This window comes from Haliotis rubra, unplaced genomic scaffold, assembly GCF_003918875.1.
Source record: "Haliotis rubra isolate DU_JTF1 unplaced genomic scaffold, ASM391887v1 Scf107, whole genome shotgun sequence".
Lineage (NCBI taxonomy): Eukaryota > Metazoa > Mollusca > Gastropoda > Lepetellida > Haliotidae > Haliotis > Haliotis rubra.
The window spans coordinates 2,022,725-2,045,820 of record NW_025764970.1 but is presented as its reverse complement, the minus strand read 5'-3'; the positions used below and the strand labels follow the sequence as shown (position 1 = coordinate 2,045,820).

The window sequence follows — 23,096 nt, the reverse complement described above, 5'->3', positions numbered from 1 at the left end:
AAATCATTTAACGATGTAGAAAACTGTGAGCTACTGCGAATGTGTATTGGCCATATTGTTTGATGTTTCGTTCTATTAAAGTCTCATGGCTGCTTGTCTTCGACACTTTTATACATGGAAACGTGTGTACGTGTGACCAGACTGCTGTAATAACCTCGTGACACGGGGGTTGTATGAGCCATATCGATTCCGATAAATATGCGGTAAAATAGGGCTGTAATACCATTAACGCTTCATAAGCGCGATATTATGGAGCGCATGAGTATTAAGGTGCCATATGAACAACACAGGGGACAACATCATTTCTTCATTATCGAGTGATATTACAAACGAGCGATCACCTTTTAAGAAAACTGCAAACACCATGGTACCAAGTTTACGTTTATAAGGTGATTAAACTTCGGGAGACCAATATTTGAAAGGAAACTGATCAGTGTGCACGCATTCGGTAGCCATCAACCATACTAAGATTGAGAGATATGTGTCGCGATTGTCCCGATTGTAAATTTCATAAAATAAATATGGTAAATGCAAAAGAATACTCGCTCTTTACTACCCTCAGAAACAGGTTCCATTGGGTGTAAAGTCTAAAGGAGCTGTGAAAATTACATGAATGGACCTTTTAAATTCAGTGACAAAAGCAGGTGTTCGCGGTAGGAGAACACATGCCCATCGCAAGAATTTGCCTAAAAATGGCCTTGCCACGGTCCCCTGAAAACAACCAGGCAAAAAAGTGAACGATGAACCCAAAACACCCGTGGTTAATTTTGAAGTACGACTGTTGTGTAGAAGTTCAGAGATTCAAAAGTTAACCTTATTAACTTATTACATTACACCGTGTACTCACAAATACATCTTCTGATATCTGAGCTATCAAGTGATTTGGGTTGTCCGTAGTTATTTCAATAATTTCAGCGGCATTACATTGGCGACATCAAGAACAGGTTGTAGACATCAGGGGAATCGAACCAGATGTATGACGTTTAGGCCAAAGTATAAACCACTAGGCTAGCACACCGCCTCTTAGGATCTGAGCCAACATAACCCCCACAATGTGTTTGTGTCGCTCTGTGTGACTCTCCTTCTGAGCATGATGGGTTTCACGAGCAAATGTTGTCATCACTAATTTACAACATTGTGGCTTTGTATTTTCGAGATGTTACCTTCCGTTTTCACTATATATTCATAGACAGAGATCTCATAATGCATCAGATCTGATGCAGATATGTTAAAATGCACAGTTGCTGTCTACATAAAAAGAGTGGATTGATATTGGCCAACCCCTCACAGTCTCTGCTTGACAACAGTAGATAGAGCCATTATTATTCTCTGCATCTAAAGAAGACATTTGACGGAACACGCTGTTTGTTTGTGAGGGTCAAATTGCTCTAGTCAAAATTACACCAGAGAACTGTGTAATAAAAGAAGCGAATGAAAGTATCACATCTGTTTCATAATTAGATCTGTGCATAACGATTCAGAGTGACACAATTGTATCCACAAGGCTATGACTATGTTTTTATCCAGATTTCTAAGAGCGTTACATGTTTTTGTGGGATGTGCCACCGGTGGGTCAGGAAACGATCATATTTTCACGAACATCTTATACCATCACTGATAGCGAAGAATAAACACACGCAAATGATATAGTCGGAATCGCACCCTGGAATCTTATGGTTATAGACACGGCCTTTGTTCGTACGTACTGACACGTGTGTCATAATAAAGCCAATACCCTCTTTGTAGAAATACTTCTAAGATGGACAACAGGGTGCAAGGCATACATGCATCAAGCAACATTTATGCTAAAGATGTTGAACTTTGGATCTTACGATGGTCTTAGAGCAGAGGTGGCCCAGCTATATACATGCTTTCTTGAATCTTGATAACACACGCTTTACTAGGCGTGCGCAATGACCACTAGATTCACGAGACAGTGGAAGCATTATGTGCTTAGTGTCTTTTTCTGCCTGGTTCCCTAACTGAGGGCTCCGAAGCCAAAAAGATGCGATAAAATGTCATGTAGTTGGAGTTTACATGTATATTGCACGCGCTTACTGGTGATAAATCTGGTAGTACATGGGCTGAAGCAGACAGACTGTGATTGAAATGCGGACGAAGAGTTGCATGACTCCCCCGGGATTTCAATATCAGCCCTGAGTACACATAATCCATTATGTAGCTGAAAAGGTCTTCTCAATCTAATACCCAGTTCGACCAGGAAATATACTTGTGACAACAAGAACAAAATGCAACATTTTTTGTTGGGTGCTAAGGGACTCTGTTAAGTTTGTACAAATGTTCATGTTGAAATTCAAATTCCCACAGCCATGATTGGCGTCACAATGATCCCTTGAACAGTGTTCCTAATAGCGTACATTCTATGATTACAAAAGGTGCGTAGACGTTTGAACGGAAAATAATTTGATATTAGATTAATGCTTGGTTTCAAAAGATGTCTAAGAGACTGTTAGTCTGAATGTACGTGGTGTAAGGTCTAATTGCGACCCAGGGGACGTATCGACAAGTCAGACGCTTGGCTACTTTACCCACAAACGTCTTTGTCTACAGCGGTTGTAATTGTTCAAAGGAATCGCTGGGTTATCCGAAGGGACCGACCATGTTATTACAAACTTTAATTTTTCTAGAATATGGTTGAAAAAGGTAACATTTGCTTTTGACTTTTGAGAAAAAGAGGACGTCTGTCACAAACATTGTAGCATGGTGTGTTTTTTCACACAAGCTCGGAGACTTAATAAAATCAGGATCTGATTTTGTATCTGAAGCTGAGGAATTTATCCAGTTTCCATACAAAATCACATTGCCTAATGAAGAGTTTGAATAGAAAACCGACGTAAAGTATTGGTGGGTATTGGTTACATCATATATTGTATACTATGGTTGTAATTGTGTTCGGATCATTTTACAATCGCAAACATGTACATGAGCTGAAGGGCTATTCCCAAAATAATGATTTGTTGATTTAACACCACTGTTCTATTTCTTTGTGAGAGGCAGGTACGGCAATTGTCTAATTCAAGGTGCTCTGTATGGCCGCGATGTAACAATGGAAGAACATTTGGCTGCTTCATGGACTTAATAAACACCGAGATTTCAATATGTCTGAAAACAGACTCTGTATTACAACTTTCAAACTGACATGTTTTGGATCCAGAACCGTTTCCAACTGGGCGCATATTGTATGGAATTCCTCACCACAAACATCAAACTGCCTTGAATCAAACTTTCCAAAACACATATTCGAATCAATGCACTGTGAATAAACTCTTTTGTAGCTGTGAGCAACTACCTAGTGGGTTGATTAAGACATGACAAGTATCATTCGGTCGCTGATCATACTGTTTACTGTATTCATATTATCTTCATTATTATGATGCGTTACCTCCACTTGTAAGCTGGTATTATATCTCGTCATGGAGGTATTTGGATTAGACATATTCCGGTAATTTACAACATTTATCGCGTATGTGTTCAATGCTTAATGCCTATGCCTAATTACTGTTATTTAGTTGATTTAAATTCTGTATCGAATTACATAAACGTAATTTATTTAATGCCCGGCGGTGGATGGGTATCCTGTTGGTTAAGTGTCCGCTCGTCACACTGGAGACCTGGGTTTGATTCCCTACATGGGTGAAGCCCATTTCTGGTGTTCCCCGCCGTGAGATTGCTGGAATATTGCTAAAAGCAGCATTAAACCATACTCACTCACTCACCCACTCTTTAAATACCAAGGAATGACATCTCGTGAGTAAAAACGCTCCGACATGGGGTAGTTGTTCTAATATCGAAACATTTAACACATGTCACCATATATCCCCAGTGTGGAAAGGCGAAGCTTGCAATATTATTGACTGTTCAGGATATCCGTGTTTAGATACCATGGCTGTGAAAATGTTCACCTGTCCTGATTGTTTCCAATTCAACTCAAACTGTTCTCTCTGATATGCAAGGAAAAACACACATAAAATAACTTTATTTAAGTTTACTTACTGAGTGCATATAACTGATTCAAACATGACATCATTGCTCAGTTACAGTAAAATCATCACTTTACACATTTGCAAAGCATGATTATCCAGAAAGTGTTTGGTAAAACCACAGAGGGCTATTATAGCCACTTGGTCAGAGTAAAATTTCAGTATCTGGAGTGACCACCATAAGCAACGATAACAGCTTCGCAGCGGCGACCCACAGAAGAAAGGACATGCCGAATGCTGTCTTGAGGAATGTTTTGATACACTTGCTGAAGTGCAGTGCGCAGTTCTTGTAGTGTCTGAGGTGGCGGATTACGCTGGCGCAAGCTTCGATCAAGTGTATCCCATAGATGTTCAATGGGGACAAATCCCGTGATTGAGAAGGCCACGGTAACAACTGAACATTGTTTTGCTGGAGGACGACCTGTCAAACACGTGCAACGTGATGTCTAGCATTGTCAAGTTCCAAAGATCACGTTGATGTAGGGAACGATGTGACGTTGAACTGGTCTTCTGGCAAAAAGTCTGGCTTTCGATAGCCAGTTGCGCACTGTCTGGTCGGAGATTTGGAGCAGTCCAGGGATTTGGATTGCTGTGGATGATGCGGCCTTGGTGTTTGAACGAAACTGTCTCAACCGGGTGTAACGATCCTGGGTGGTGGTGGTAACTCCGGTCAACCTGACCTGGGTCTGTCATTAACACTACCAGTATTGTTGTATTGGGTCCATAGGTTTGAGATGGTCTGTCTGGACACGCTAAAGTGCCTTGCCACATCATGCTGTGATGTCCGTCCTTGTAAACGGTCGATGGCGTTGTGTCGTTGAGCATCTGTCAGTCTATTCATTCTCTTGTCGTCTATAGTGGCTTAAAGCAATGCATGTGGAGTACCATTGATGTGGCTTTTTAAAGCCTACAGTCATAGGATTCAGCTCAGGGTGATACACAATTTCATGATGCTCGTGCATTTCATGTAGGGTGCGTTTTAGCGATTCATTACAGACGTGAGTGTAACGTTACGTTTTTGTTAAACGTTCCTTTTTTTCAAACGCTTTCCCCACATGATGGGAATCAGCATGGATTGGTTTGTGTCAAATATTTTCCTAACATGCAAATTTGTCCTATGTCAAGTTTCATTTTTTTTAAGAGTATAATTCATTATCAACGACGGAATTCATTATCAACGACATCACTTGGGTTTCTGTTTTTAAAAATCAGGTGAGGTGAGGTGAGGTGAGGTGAAATTGGGTTTAACGTCGTGCTTGAGAATATTTCGCTCAGATGACGACGTGCATGAGTGTGTATGTGTATGTGCGGCTGCTTGTACTAGCTCAGACTGAAGCTGGTTTTATAGTGCTAGCCCACTGAGATACCATGCCACAGTGAAGCATGAATACCCCACTCAGACACAGTATACTGACTCCGAGCCGACCAGTCCTTGTTGTACCCATTAATGCCGAGCGCCAGGCAGGGACCAACAAGTACCATAGTTTACCGTCTTTTGGTATGACGCGGCCGGGGAACTTTTAAAAATCAAGTTATGATAATCTCTTCACCCTACCACACAGACAACATCAAACCCTAAATCAGTGTTCTAGATCTGCGACAATGTTTGAAATGTTTTTGCTTTTAAGAACATGGACAGATGATTTGGTTTCAACATGTTTTTTCAACTTTGTAAATGAACGGCCAATCTCTCCAAATGGGTTTTGCATTCAACAATTTGATATTTTCATCGTTTTTTGAATTATTGATGATCTCTGAACAACGGTTTTATCATCTTCCATTTTCTATATTTCATTAATATTGGCTGATACAAAACAGCTGCCTGTGTAAGCAGAGGTAAATTAAATGTGGAACAATCATCCATCATGCTACACCTGTAGGGCAAGATGTTTCATGAAGTTGTATCGTAATATTACACTAAAAGAATGATGATTTTCCATACGAACCAAAACAACATAATCCTGATGATATAACAAGTTGAACTTAGGACCGCCTACGTGGTCTAGTGAATGGATCGTATAACTAAAGAAGGCAAGATCTTGGATTCTATGTTACACCGGGCATACTGGCAGCGCGCGTCGGGGATTCACGTTACGCAATCCTGTATATAAGGTTTAGTATACGGTTCTCGGAGGAAATATGCAGCACTGTGTCGAAGGCCTGCCGTACGAGTTTGCTTTATGCAGGTAGATACAAGCACCACTTTGTGCCAGGTCAGCCATTAGGGGCAGAGGTTGATGGTGCCCACACCAACAAGACTGAGGGTGAGATCTTGATGAACGTCTCCTGACTACGGTTTATATAGGCAAAGTGATCTGACAGGCATTAAGTCCTAACTATACACAACAGTACTCAATGAGTGACATAGTTGCCTGACTCGTTTAGGGTGGCAGTCAATGTACAATGTACAGCGGGATTAGCTACGGGATTAGCGTGATAAATAATGGGAATTAGGTGATAGAGACACAAACATGTCATGGTTACTTGCAATTAAATGTTCAATTAGAGAATGGTATTCCTGAATCAGCCTCTCTGGCAGATGCTCGGCCCTATCAGACCAAAAGCTGGAATAGTATACAGTGTGTCTGAGCGGGGCATCCAAGTTAAACAGCGGCTTGGTATCTCAGTGGCCTAGTACTATAAAACCGGCATTAGTCCCAACTAGGACAAACACACTTGCATGCACATCGCAGTGTAAGTACCGTGATCTCGAAAGCGACGTTAAACCCGAATTCATCTCACCTTTGACCTCAACGTTTTCTTCTTCTGAATCCCAAAATTAATCACAACCAATCACTGAATAGCGTCTGATCGGAAATTAACCGTACTCTCTCTACTAAGGTTTAACAAAGTATAGTCTAAGATCAAAGCATCCTAGGATAATTACAACTGAGTGAATGCCTTTTAGGACGAGCGGGATCCTTAATTATTCAAATAATTGTGCTCATGTTTTCTACACAGCCACTGGGTTCAGAAAACACGTGCATAATCATCAAAGTGTTACAAAGAGCAGGCGTGTGTACCAAATACCTGATCGTGAAAAAGAAAATAATATTGATAGTATTGTATTTGTCAATCAGACCCGTCAAAACTTGGTCGGAAGATCTACACGAACTATCATCGACAAAACCTTACAAAACTTCAGTATTAGTTTCTCAGTTGGAGTGGAAACGTTTTACCTTAGCTTTTTAGATGTAATATGTTATGTTCATTCTTACAGATGCAATGTATTCGACAACAAATGAGTGTGATCGGAACGTTACCTTATATGCAAGCAATTCTTATTGTCCCTCCAAAGTGTCATTATATCTACCTGAATGTTAAGTGATGAATAATTGTGTATTTTTTAATATCCGGCTAAACCTTCGACAACCGCCAGTAACTACTGAAAGGTGTAAATTCGTCTGGGGAACCATGTGGGTAGCAGGGGTACAGTAAGTCCCCATGGTCCCCAGAATGGTGCCTTTAACAGTGTTGCTGGCGTCCTCATGCCCCATTTTTATGTAAAAGTGTCAAATACTCAGTTTTTCTGTTCTATAACTAGACTTAAAACAAATATGTGATATATTATTATTTCTCTTTCTATCCATCGATGACAGTTTTAACATTATCGTACAACTGTATAAATTTATCAAGTCACAATATGGCTCAAATATTGCCGACGTGCCCTAAACTCACTCACTCACTCACTTACTCAATCACTCACTACAAGCAATTCAGTGTTGGGAAACAGTAGTGTCAAACTTTGTGTATGCAGGTGACAGGTTAGACACATCATTAATGGGAATAATTAAGCGGTATGTTATTTCATGCTGGTGATTTCCGCGCAAATATCACTAGTGGTTCCCTTAAGAAGACATGTCGCGGAACTCGAGGTCAGATTACGGGGAAATTAAAACCTTGAAGCAAATTGCTTGATATCCTGTTACAGGACACACTCCGGATATCACGATGGCATTTCGGGATAATGCAACTTTGCGGAAATACCTTTGTAGTGACAGTTCTAGACGTGAACAAAATTACCTCTTTAAGGAAGTCATCTACTCCAGCCTCCAGCGTGTCTGGGCACCCTCCAACATTGAGACTACATATCATCATGATGTTCAAGAATACATCTGATAGAATAGCGCCTTGGGTAATCTAAAATATGAAAGACAAACGTCTGTTTTCGCTGATCGTTAATATAAATTTGGTTTCTATAACAGTTCCAAAATGCCTCACATAATAATTCTTAACAGCTGCCCTTGGGTTCCGAGGAACGGGCAAAAGATAAAAATATGCACTGCCAAACATATGTCAGATTTTAGTACTTATGTTTCTATTGAATTATCATTCATGCTGCAGAACCAGATGTGATAGAAAGATATGAAGTCCGATCACGATCTAATAATGTCCTTGTGATAATAGAATTTGGCGCCTTTTCATTGCCATATTTGGTGACGGATCGGCCTGTGCTAATCCGACGATCGTGAGTCCCAATACACATTAGTCAGGGGCGGATACGGCTTTTTGAGGAAGGGGAGGTGCACACTATTGAAAAGGGGTGGGGATGGGGTGGTGGTGGTGGTGGTGGTGGTGGGGTCACACTTCACTTTCATCCGAGTTTCAATGGCCATTTAATATACTTTCAGGACAAAAGGTGGGGTAAAAGGGTAGGATCCGCCTATGTATTCATTAAGCGCGGACCGTTCAGTTTGGACTCAATATGCGCGATAACCTTTGGATTTCACCTGACCAAAGTTCTCCAAATCTTATTTGTCTTTGCGACGTTGACAAAGCTCGACAGTTCACGAACTGTTGCTGAGCTGAGTGAGGGGACATGAGCATGCAACAACCACAAAACCCATAGTGCTGATGAGCATGCAACAACCACACAACCCATAGTGCTGATGAGCATGCAACAACCACACAACCCATAGTGCTGATGAGCATACAACAACCACACAACCCATAGTGCTGATGAGCATACAACAACCACACAACCCATAGTGCTGATGAGCATACAACAACCACACAGCCCATAGTGCTGATGAGCATACAACAACCACACAGCCCATAGTGCTGATGAGCATACAACAACCACACAACCCATAGTGCTGATGAGGATACAACATCCACACAACCCATAGTGCTGATGATGCAACAACCACACAACCCATAGTGCATGCAACAACCACACAACCCATAGTGCTGATGAGCATGCAACAACCACACAACCCATAGTGCTGATGAGCATACAACAACCACACAGCCCATAGTGCTGATGGGCATACAACAACCACACAGCCCATAGTGCTGATGAGCATACAACAACCACACAACCCATAGTGCTGATGAGCATGCAACAACCACACAACCCATAGTGCTGATGAGGATACAACAACCACACAACCCATAGTGCTGATGAGCATGCAACAACCACACAACCCATAGTGCTTTTGAGCATGTGCATAGGCTACCACGATATGGCTCAAATACACTTTGCTCCAATAATTGCAACCACGATGAACTTTTGGGTTTCGGTGAAGCCTCTGAAGGCAGAAATTTTTGCTTTAGATATTGGACGAACGAAAACGGAACGTGATAGCACATTTTGCTCTACTGCATCTCTGTGAGAAGGTATCAAACCATTCTGGACAAATGTATTCGTTTGCATACGGAAAGAGCTGAATACATTATTTGATGTGACAACAGCATACAATCGGAATATTAGTCAGACAAATTGATAGACTCACAAGAGTGAACGCAATGTATCGATGCTATTTTCTTCTCCTCTCGTCAAGTAACAATAAAAATGAGTGGTGTCCAAATAGTAATAATAGTAACAGCAAATGACTGTATGATGTATTCTAAATGTAACTGCAGGACACTAAATGAGGACATCATCAGATATGGTCTCGTACATAATCCTTCCAGTTCTTTCAAATTACCACTTGGCCAAAATAGCCATGAAAGATATTTGAAAACATTTACTATTTCTTATTTGAATGTTTTAATGACAATATCCGTACGAAGTAAAGTTATTAATTTCCATTAGAACATCTTTTTACATTGAAATCCATGGATGTATCTTATACTAATCGCGTACATTTCATCTTGTTTATTTTACCTGACCTTGTTATACCAAGTGACAGATTTTGTTAGTGTATTGTCCTGTCGATAAAACGTTGTCAGCTGTGTTCCTGTGGGTTTCCTTCTGGTTTTATCAGGCGTGATTATGCTGCTCTACTGTATATTGGAGAAGTAGGTTTCATAACCAATATATGTGTCTTTGGCGATAAAGCATGTAAAAAACATTTTAGACGTTAAAATCTAAAATCTAAAAACTTATGTTTCCATGAACTCCCAACTTCGAAATGTCCGTTAAAGACCAGGGCCTCCTTTCACAAAGCACTAAGGTGATCGTAAGTCACTTAGGTAACCTTAGTGCAGTGTTAAAGGATGGGAGTTAAGGTTAACCTTAGTAAAGGTTGCTTCGTGAAAGGAGCAGCTGGTCAGTTACCTTCTTCAAATCCGTATATTTTGTGTTTCGTGTTAATACTTATTTACTGCACATGAACCAGTGCTTCTATATGTCCTGCTTCGAGATTAGTCTGTTCTATACAAGTATGTATGAGTTACAGGTAAACAGGTAAAAGGGTAACATGTAGTTATGAGTTATGGTAAACAGGTTAGAGTGTAACATGAAGTTATGAGTTGTGGTCAACATTTAAGGTTGGTTGGTCGGTTGCTTAACGCCGCACTCAGCACTATTCCAACTACATGACGGTGGTCTGTAAATAATCGAGTCTAGACCAGACAATCCAGTGAGCAACAGCATGAACATCGATATACGCAATTTGGATGCGAAGACATGTGTCAACCAAGTCAGCAAGCCTGACCACCCGATCCCGTTACTCGCCTTTCACAACAAGGTTGCACTTCTAGCCCGGATCTTCACGGGTAAACAGATATGAGGGTAACCTGTAGTCATAGTGCAGTATGGTAAACAGGGAGAGGGTTGACATGTAGTTATGAGTTACTGTAAGATAACATGTAGTTACTAATTTCGGTAAACACGTAAGAGAGTAGCAGATTCCAAGACAGCAGTTTGATGGAATATTGCTACTGTTATTTTCGTTGTTTGCACTGTCATCCCCTACAGAAAACCATGAAGCTTCGACCATAGAGGCATTACTGCATTCATCTGTGTTACTCTTATTCTGGGACACAAGTGAAAATAGCAAACTTAAGATATACCTCATTCAAAGTTCAACAAAATCTAAACGAAACGACCGGTCAATCATTTCATGTTACTGTGCCTGTATCATATCGTTTTTCAGCTGAGATGAAGACTCCATGGCAATACCGTCATACCTATAACACCGAAGCTGTGTGCTTCACGTCTTCATTTGCTTTCGGAACAATGAACAACGATAATCCAAACATGTAAACTCCTACAATATCCCAGCAATATCCTAAAACCGATTTCTTTCCTTGTAACGTTGCTAGTTCTTTGTCGTGAAGTAGAAAGGTGATGGTAACTTGCCATCGCTTCCTAGACTTAAGTGCTTTGTACGTGCTACTAGAAGCGTGATCTCAGCTTTTATTGGCTCAGTGATTGAAGGTGAAGCTCTCCATGGAGCGTATTAAACTGTTGGATTTCTCCTTGAGGTTCTCTGCCTACTTCATCAGTCTGTTCAGATGGTTGATTGAAACATCTCTCATCACAAGCAAGTGTTTCATGTGTGTCATATGATCTTTACAATGTCCAAATGCTAGTTCTAAAGAGATGCCGTTAGACATACACGTATAACCAGTAACATATGGAGCACATAAGATGTTTTATCTATGAAAGTGAGCATTATGTTTGAATAATTCATTGATGTAGACAGGCAAGTATTACAGTAAGTTCTACATCACTTTCATTACCTTTGTAAAATCGTTGGTAAAGTTGACCAAGCTTAAGCTGTATAATTCCTTGTGTCTGTCATAAGTTGACCAAGCATAAGCTGTAAAATTCCCTGTGTCTGTCATAAGTTGACCAAGCTTAAGCTGTATAATTCCTTGTGTCTGCCATAAGTTGACCAAGCTTAAGCTGTATAATTCCCTGTGTCTGTCATAAGTTGACCAAGCTTAAGCTGTAAAATTCCCTGTGTCTGTCATAAGTTGACCAAGCTTAAGCTGTATAATTCCTTGTGTCTCTCATAAGTTGATCAAGCTTAAGCTGTATAATTCCCTGTGTCTGTCATAAGTTGACCAAGCTTAAGCTGTATAATTCCTTGTGTCTGTCATAAGTTAACCAAGCTTAAGCTGTACAATTCTTTGTGTCTGTCATAAGTTGACCAAGCTTAAGCTGTATAATTCCTTGTGTCTGTCATAAGTTGACCAAGCTTAAGCTGTATAATTCCCTGTGTCTGTCATAAGTTGACCAAGCTTAAGCTGTATAATTCCCTGTGTCTGTCATAAGTTGACCAAGCTTAAGCTGTATAATTCCCCTGTGTCTGTCTGACCAAGCTTAAGCTGTATAATTCCTGTGTCTGTCATAAGTTGACCAAGCTTAAGCTGTATAATTCCTTGTGTCTGTCATAAGTTGACCAAGCTTAAGCTGTATAATTCCTTGTGTCTGCCATAAGTTGACCAAGCTTAAGCTGTATAATTCCGTGTCTGTCATAAGTTGACCAAGCTTAAGCTGTATAATTCCTTGTGTCTGTCATAAGTTGACCAAGCTTAAGCTGTATAATTCCCTGTGTGTGCCATAAGTTGACCAAGCTTAAGCTGTATAATTCCCGATCATAAGTGATTACTGAATCAAGTTTAGTCAAACTGTTCTTCAGTATGTTTCACCAAAATGTACAAGGGGTGACAAAAGCCGGATTCGTCCAAGTATAATTTAGTGTGAATTGTCGATGGGTGTACAGGATTAATACATCTGAATGGGATACTTTGGCTCAAGGGTTTACACAAACGCCTAGCTTGTAAACTATATAACGGTGGGCCTAGACAGGTAGGGTCTGTAATCCTGACCCAAGCATACCTCACTTAGTTATAGGTAACCTGGGTTACAGAACGATAAGAAAATCATCTTTCAACTCCGGAATCAGGTTCGCCTCCTCCGGTAATACAACATTGGAGATGGGAATTGCCCCATGGGGAAGTTGATTCTGGAAAATCATTGTAAACATGCAAAGCCCAAGTCTTCCGATTCCTCATTGTTATCGGTACCTCTTTTGGTACCTCTTAACCATTCACTGACATAGAGAGAGTACTCGAATTGCTGTCAAGGACACAGCCATCCTAATGCGCTAAGTAATGACATTCTTCGAAAAGTTCTTAAGTGTTTTGACTGGTCAGTCTTGATTGCATGTAGAGAGGGCAAGGACGTTGAGCTTAAACTAAGCCTAACCAGCCTCACCGTGCCGGGGTCATCCAGACCCCTCTTTGATGCATTTAGTCATTTTATCTGTAAATGACAGTATACATTTGTATGGCGCCAAATCCTAAGTTTGCTCTAATCGCGCGTTATTACCCCAGTCAATGAATATGATGTATATTCTACGTTCCCTTGCAATCATTCAAACAAAGCTGGAAGTCTGGAAGGTTAACAGTCACGTTACCTATTCAGCTCGTTAAACCCCGTATACCCTATTCTTGACACAGACCTAATATTATTACAGAACAAAATGTCATTTCGGTGAAATATTTTGGTGCATTTTCTGTGACTTTTATCGGAATCTCACAGGGTAGCTCAGCGTGTGCTCCATGGTGACGTGTCAAACAATTGACGTGAAAGCACAGTCTATGACGTCATGCTCGCCATAGTGACCAGCTAATGAATGCATGTATATGGAATTTCCATAGTGAGGCCGCCTGTTGAGTACACATAAACGCTGATAATTTTAAACATCGATCTGTACACATTTGTAACGCGACCAGTTCACAATGTAACACCTTGTACAACAATGAGTTATATGAAATGTCAAAGCTCAGCCAGCGGGCACACCAAGGTCAGGAGTACCCGAAGGACTATGGAATCTTTTCTATATCATACGGATGCATGTGGAGATCAAAGGATTTATTGAATCAATGTAATAGAAGAATAACAGGGCCCTTGCTCCGAGCACAACACGTCTAAGGAAGATGTCAAAACGACCGAGCCGCTCTACTTGTCCACGTTACAGGCAAGAAATTGAACTTAACGTGTCGGTCAACGTAGCCATATTCCCAAGAGAACTGCTCTGAGAAGGTAGTTGCAGCATTGACCCTATCTAATAACATTACCACTCTGTCAGTTCACGGCAATAAAACGTTCTCTGTTAACATTGTGAAACAAGTAGTTGTGAAACAATAAGCAGATTAGTAAAGAATTAGCATGGCCTTGCAGTGAAGACAAAAGATAAACTCAGAACAGCAATTGTTTACTTTGTAAGAGCAAGTTAAATTTTCAAAGCAGGTTGACGAAACCTTGTAAGCTCTATACAATACAACTCGCTCTTTTCAGTTTTTCCCGGCCGCGTCACACCTGTAGATGTTAACAGATGGTAGGTGTTTGACGTGCTGGCACTAGGCATTACAGGGGTAGAAGAAGGACTGTCAGCTACGGTCTCTGAGTGGGTAGTTTCATGTCTCACGGAGGCATGTTATCTCAGTGGATTAGCACTATAAAACCGGAATTAGTCTGGGCTGTAAAGCTAGTACGTGCATGTACTATATAATCCTCAACGCGACTTTAAACTCCACTTCATCCCACCCTAAACAATGTAGATACCTACATGACGCATGCATGTTTAGTCATCTTATTTTAAGAATCTTAGCAAAATAATGTTTGTGAGTGTTCTAAATATTGGAAAAGTATTTTACACGTGTTTACTGCAATATGCCACACAGCATACATGTAAGGCACAGCTGTTTCGTTTAAATCAAATACGACTACCGCCTCGTCTACATTCTATTTCGGTAATTCCGTCGGCGTTCGGGGAATGTGAATACAAATGAAAATCTAAGGACATTGGAGACAATGTCCTATTATTATTCAAGCTTTGACTCAAATTAATTGCTTCTGTGAGACCAGATAAAAACTCTTCTGCTCCAGTAAACATAATTTTTAAGCGTGTGAATCAATACCAATACTTTGAAACCTCCGGCAGACTGATGAATAGGCCTGGGTATTATGCGTATGTAGTGGGTGTGTGGCTTGACGGATTAACTAATATAACACGATCTAAATCACAATGAATTTTCCAATTTTGAAGCATCAATCCGGTGGGGGTCAAAGGAACGTGATAGACCACTGTGTGAGTTATGGAGACCAATGGCGAAACAGTGATGTGGACATAATAAGAGGACAAGTGTAGCCTAAAGTCAAAGAAGCCAGGAGCATGTGATTGGAAGTCAAATCATAACGACCTTTACATGAAGTGAAACACATCAGTCAAATTACATGTTTGACTGAAACGTTTTCCAAAGTCATCAGAGGCATGACGATTTCACGATTTTGACTTCATCGAGAGCAGTGTTCATGAATCGCTTTCAAATAGTCATGATAAAATGGTGAGTGTATCGTCAAAATGGTGAGTGTATCGTCAAAATGGTTAGTGTCTTACGCCAAACTTGAGGCAGTCGTTACAGAAACACGCAGTGACGGTTCTTAACTTGATCTCAATTTCTGAGCAAGAGATGTACTATATTCTTTCTGAAAAACAAAGGTGATAGGTGACAAATCTCACTTTAACTCATTGTGAGGTTTCTCGATCCCGTTTCTTGATCTTTGTTAAGGTATAGGAGTTTCGAATACCGTGGGGCAGAGATCGTTTTGTAGAACGTGGCTCAGGTTATCGTTTATGAAATATTGACGTGCTATTATTTGGAGTGTAAAATCACATTAGTTGTGCATTGATAACACACATATAACATGTTGGGAAAACATTTACATTACATTGTATTCAATATTCTACAATTTTATAGTAACATGGAAACGATCAGCAGTTATAAATCTTGGATTATTATATATCATAAAGAGTGAATGTGGTCTCCGTTTAGTATTATCCAGAAAACTCTACAATTGGAAGGTCCAGAATAGGTTTCACACGTTGTAAACAGTCAGGCTATCGTCAGGCACTGCACTGAATGAAGCTGACAAATGATATCAGAACATCAAATAGAAAATCATTGTACGGTCATTGAACATAAAATATACTCTGTATAATCGTGATTATGTCATCCATACATATTGCATGTGTTTCAGGTGTAGTAACATATTGATGTAATGTACATGTATACCGACATTTGACGTAGTATAACATCAACCATCGTCTACCTTCTGAATATATACGAATATTATTGTAACGGCAATCGAATGATAACTGACAATGTGTTACAGAATAGGACGATTCTTCTTGCAGATAGTCGAGATTTAAGTCGTTACCTACGATAACGATAATGAAAGATGGTTGTTGGTATTATTGATAATCAAAGGCAATAATGACTAGCGTGTACCTTCTGAATCTACAAAAATATCTTTGTGCGGACAGTTTAATGATATCTGTTTACGAGTCCAACAACAACTTTTCCTCTCGCAAATCTTCAAACTTTACGTCATTATTTACACGCAGTCCAAAGAGGGTAGTGATCGCTATCGAAAATACACGACACTGGAGAGCCACACTTCAATGATTCCCTAATGGTATTAGAAGATCTCCTAAGGAAGTCTGACTTCGTCGATCTTTCTTTTTTTGTCGGTTAGCATTTCAGTCTCGGGAATTCTCATAGTTTGTTGACTGGGTGTCTAATTTCCTTCCTTTTTATCCCATGCTTAATCTTCCGCCTCTGCACTTATCTAGATGGTAAACGTTTTTGGAACCAAGAATAACACTCCCACTAAGAACGCTGCGATTTGTCATATCGCCAATACGATCTGGTGGTGTAGAAGTCTTTGCATCCATTTTTAGTTTTAACAGGCCTCTTGCTGCCCTGTGGAGATGTCATTAAATGTATGAACGTGAATACAACTGAACTTGAGCAATTCCCTACAGCAGGGATAGGTTTCTGCCCTCTGTAGTATCACATTGATACTGGTGTCATGGGATTGAGTCGATCCTTTCCCCATGTCTCTGATTTTATCCATGTTTACGGGATTATCTGCTTTACGGTCTTTCTATGCCCTTAGGTTTTCGCTACATATTTGGAAGGCTGTTTTATGTTCACATTCCTCCAGCTTATTTCCGTTGTGCAAATATGTCTTCTTTTTGAGATAGTAGCGGTGTTCGCTCTCCTGCGGCAATGGTTGCTTCCTATCGACAAAGTTGCAAAAAAGATGACGTTCAATGCGAACGTTTGTCTCGGTCTCAACGACAGAAACGCTCATACAACATGTAAATACAACATGTAAATACAACATAGGGTGATGAAACACTGATATTGCACATAAAGGTGTTTCGTTTCACGTGGGTATGCAGTGGATTTTGAATATCGCTGCCTCTAACTATTGTAATATTCTATAAATGAAAGATTTGGTTTCTTTTATATGGACAGTATCGTCGTCATTGTCGATGTTAATGATACGTTGAAGGACTGACCTATCAAAATTTGCATATGTGAGCTTTAGCGAATTTCTACTTAGTAGATCGGTTGGAAAGTCCACATTGTTCCCTGAGTGACGGAAAGAAATATTAGAGACAGAGTTTAGTTATGTATTCTTACTTTGACATTCTTTCAGACAAACGTTTAAGCACAGATGTCAATACCTTAGTCCGTTAAACGCAGCTTTGATGGACTACGAATATACATAATCTTCTTCACAACAATCATATTTCACACTTTAATCTAGACTAAAGCATCCCCGAGACGCTTGACATTGCCCCACCCTGGGGAATCCTGGTTAGGAGTAACCCACAACAGCTATTGTTTGTCGTAGGAGACAACGAAATGGAGCGAATGGTCTCTCTTGGTGACTTGGATTATAAAAAGACATAGATCGTTGCTCAAAATATCAATCACCGGATTGTGTCATCAGATTCGATTATTTACTATTATATATATGATATATCTGGAACATTACTGAGCGCGACGTTAAACAACGCCTTAGAATATGTCTTGTCACTGATCATGTAATTGGCCAGGGAAATCAAACCTTTTTAACAAAAGCGTACAAACTAGCCATTCATAATAAACAAACCTAACATATATTGAACGCACACTACCTTCACAGTAATATTTATAAAATATACTAATATTTGGTTTATGCATGTCATCGTATCCCAATTGTGTAGATCGATGCCCCTGATTTAAATAACTGGATTGCTTGGTCCAGACTCGATTATGTACAGATCGCGGTCATATTGCTAGGAAAGTGTGGCCTTAAACAACAAGCATACAAACAAATTGTAGTTTGCACTCGGTTATTGATTTTCAGTTTTGCATTCATATAATTTTCTCTGATTCTGAGGATTGTCAAGACTGAGTATTAGTAACAATCTGGGGAAGATCTGCAACTGAATCATAACAAGAGTACCAGATACTATATATTGTGATAGGCTAATTCAATCATTATAATTTGTGTTTACCAAGGCCATATTTCGAATATCCCCACACTTTGAGGCATTGGTATTTTACATTCACATGTGCATCCGAGTCTGGAATCACAGATCAATGATGTGTATGAGTATAGCAAGAAGAAGGAAGACAGGTACAGTAGATTCTTAATGAAAGGATTTATACATTACACCAACTCTCCAAAACAGCAGTATAGATTAATGGATAAACACATGATCGTGCATCAGACATAGCTTGGATCAATAAAAAAAATCTTATCGCTTGTAATTTAACCACTATCAAATTACTATCAAGCCCCAACACATTCCCTCGGGGCACAACAGATCGCAGCCTTGTGTAGTTCCGTTTCACAAAATCTAAAACAGACGAAGTCAAACATGTAATTGCACACGTAGCATGAAATTAAATTTCTCCTGAAGGTTTCTTGTCGAACAACAGCTCCGAAAGTGGTATGTTTCTGTAAAAGCGAGTTAAAAGAACCGCTGTCGAAAATAATTCGGCAAAACCCCTACTTTGCATCTCAAAAGCTGGCGTTTCAATTGGGTGTAACCGATCCATCAGCGGTGTCGTTTCCTGTTCAGAATCATTTCTCGGTGAATCTAACCAGGATGACGTTTTGAGGAAAAATAAAATCTGTGTAAAATGTTTGTAAGAAATAATCAGATACATGTAGGAATTACGAATCCATCGGCGTTCTTTAATTCTCGGTTCGAGAAACAGAATTTAATTTGGTATTGCCAATGCCATTTAGACTTTGGTGTCTATTATAGGGTTTGGTCCAAGGAGATCCAGGGCAGTAACGAAACAACACAACTGTAGGAGATGACTGGTACAGGTGGGAAACAGTTAAACTAATAATAATGTTGTGTGATATAGGTGGATATCAATCTCACAGGAATCAAATGTTTACATCTGGTTTGGTACCATCATCTCTGTCGTCGTCTTGTTGTCTCTACCCCCAAGGCCAGGCCTGTTATACTAGGAAATTTCATAGCAATAACACAAATCTGTTGGTAATCGTGATTATGTTATGTGGATGATGGTTTTTCAGTTTTAGGCCGTTTTCCAATTCTATTTTTCGTTTTGCTATTGTTGTTCGTTTGGGAAGGATAAGGATTGTCATCTAAAATATATTTTTGTTTTCTTCAAACATTATTTCATTTTTAGCTGAGGATTGGTCGTTGAGGCTAGACATATGCCAACACTGTCATTGCTTTTTCTGTAACCGTTGCGGGCTTATGGTTTTATCGCCTAGTCTGTACCTATTCAATTCGTGTATGCTATCAATTTTTGTTATGGTAATAAATTCGCGAAAATGATATTGTGCTACACCAGCTATCCTCAAGACTCTGTCATATAATTACAAATCAAGTTGATGACATGAAATAAAATCGCTAAACGTTTTTATGACAAAGCAGCACAGTCACACCCTACACTAGAGACACATTTTAGGTTTAAATGGTTTATTATGATTGTCGAGTCCATCATACTTACGCTTCAAGCACTCTTTGAAGTTATGTTTTGTGACAAAAAGTTTCCCCAGCACATGAACACCTACCATGCATAAACAACTATAACCATTGCCTCCGGGAAATAGATCTCAATATCACAAAGGCCGATTTAGCCATTGACACTGGTGTGGTTGTTAAGAAGAACAGGAAATACCGAAAAATATAAACTAATAAAAAACTATGCCAACAAATACAATACTAAGAGTAACATGCTGCATTTATAACTCTGCAATTATCACAATTTATATTTTCGTCATAGAAAGCTTAAACCTACGCAGTTGAAATTAGCATAAGCTGATAGCGATGGTGCGAGGCCCGTTCATGACCATATATCTGATTGAAAGGTAATCTCCCGGATGATTGACGCCTAATCTAATACACCTTCATTAACAGCCTGTTGCATGTCCTCCCAGCCAATAACGGAGTAGAGGGAACCCGCAATCAATATCAACCGCCAGTGACATCCTCCAGGATGTAGAAACACCCTTGAATTGATCTCCCTTCTATGTCTTACGGATCGTACCGTTATCTGTGTCTGCATGTATTTTTTCCCGCATTCATTTCAGAAACGGATGTTTTCTGCTTCAGAGGGATGTCATTTGGTCAGTTAAAGACGGCAAATGGTGACTGAGACAGGTTTCAACCTGCCTGGAATTAGGCTCTAATTCTATTTTACAGTACCAAGAGGCAGAGGCCATTTGATGGCTTGTGCTTTAGTATCCCTATGTCTGACTGCAGACATTGGAGGAAACTTGATGGCCGAGAACTCATCTAAAGTACTTCCTCACTGTGCGATTAGTGTCACCATTGACGTCAAAGGCACTAAAGAGAATTTAGGGGCCTAAAGTGCATGGTACACATATTACCAGATGAATAGGCACCTGCCATTCTGCCTTCGCCTATTAAAATCATTCGTGCACCATTTGCTAGGTGAATGTTATCTTTGTCTTGAACGATGTCGTTGGGAGAGAGAGAGAGAGAGAGAGAGAGAGAGAGAGAGAGAGAGAGAGAGAGAGAGAGAGAGAGAGAGAGAGAGAGAGAGAGAGAGAGAGAGAGAGAGAGAGAGAGAGAGAGAGAGAGAGGGGACAGTAGAAGCTGTCAGTTCACTATAACTAACCTACAAGACGTGTGTACATATTTTTCTACTCACTCAGTCAGAACTGATGTAACCCCTAGATGTTTAATTGATTCAAGTAAACCATTAAGAGAAATGATATAGGACATGCACATAACCAACTTTTTGTTTGATTGATTAAGCAGAGGATTATGTACCGACGCACGCATCTATGATGACATTACCCCATCTATCTAAGGTGGAATAACTTCCGTGATGTGCTCACGAACCCCAGCCCGAACCTTATGCTATATCCTTGCTGAGGAACTTTTGCACGACACTCAAGTAATCACTGTACATGTGTAACTTCACATGTCAGTGATGTGCTTACAACACCGCTGCGCGAACTTTGTGCTGTATCCTTACTGTTGATCACTTCAACCAACAATATACCAAATACAACGTACCCCGTTCCTCCAGACAGTAGCGGGCCCAGATACAGATCATCTGTACAGAGTGCTGCAGTTCCGTCTGCATGTACATTTAACAGCAACCTCAAGGAATAATCAGCCTTGATTGTTAACCGGAACAGATTCCACTGTCACAAAAAGCAACATGATGGTGAAAATATATGAAAGGACCCCGCTGACACCAGGTGTTCGCTAAGAAGGCAATCATGTCCTGCCTCACCACCAGCACCAGTCGGTAAGGACAACCTGACCCACGTCACTCCGATACATAATCGCCGAGGACGTGGCCAGCACCAGTCGGTAAGGACAACCTGACCCACGGCACTCCGATACATAATCGCCGAGGACGTGGCCAGCACCAGTCGGTAAGGACAACCTGACCCACGGCACTCCGATACATAATCGCCGAGGACGTGGCCAGCACCAGTCGGTAAGGACAACCTGACCCACGGCACTCCGATACATAATCGCCGAGGACGTGGCCAGCACCAGTCGGTAAGGACAACCTGACCCACGGCACTCCGATACATAATCGCCGAGGACGTGGCCAGCACCAGTCGGTAAGGACAACCTGACCCACGGCACTCCGATACATAATCGCCGAGGACGTGGCCAGCACCAGTCGGTAAGGACAACCTGACCCACGGCGCTCCGATACATAATCGCCGAGGACGTGGCCAGCACCAGTCGGTAAGGACAACCTGATCCACGGCACTTCGATAGATAATCGCCGAGGACGTGGGATTTCCTTTTACAATGGTGCCAGGACCAACGTGTTGTCATTGAATCTGGCTGGCACTGGGTGCTGCGAGCCACCTGCACTGTCTGGCACTCATATACACTAGGTGTCTGTCCATAGCTTACAAAGTAAAATCCTGATTATTGGATCTGTCTCTACGGAATGGTAATTAAGTTCTTACAGGGTATTTATCAATAATATATTAGATTTTACTGCTATTAGAGGAACTCATTACTGTAAGAACTACTGGTAATTGCAGGCCACATGGTCACATGTTTGCATCTAATTCGTTTTCTAATGAAGCGCATAATGCATTCCCATCATTTACCCACACAAAATACACAAGCGTGTGGATGGCCGTTGAAAATACTACAGTATCATAAAATGAAACCGGCGTTATATAGAAAACAGATTTAGGGAAATGTTTGAAATAATGCTTCCACATTACGCTCTCGTTGTCCGATGACGAAGATGATAATGAGCAGGAGGATGGATATTCAACGAGCGCGTACAAAGATAGTTTGAAACGACTTTGATCTGACGAAACGACTCTAATTATGAGGCCAAACTGATATACACGATTAAATCAAGGTAATCTTCGGGTCTGTCCTCGATACTCATATGTACATTCGGAAAAGATCAGAAAAAATGTAACGTGAATGTGGTGTGACATCACATTTGTCCGGTTAATGTAAAATATTATTGTCAATAATAGCTTACAAATATCAAATACATTTATTACCGTCCGTAAAGGCATATAATTGTCAATGACAGCTAAATATGACATTATTT

General features: G+C 40.4%; 1 protein-coding gene across 1 annotated transcript in view; it reads right to left on the bottom strand.

Moving 5' to 3' along the window:
- The window catches only part of LOC124279799 (neuropeptide receptor 15-like), an 85,512-nt gene that overhangs the window by 1,096 nt on the left and 61,320 nt on the right, over positions 1-23,096 (bottom strand).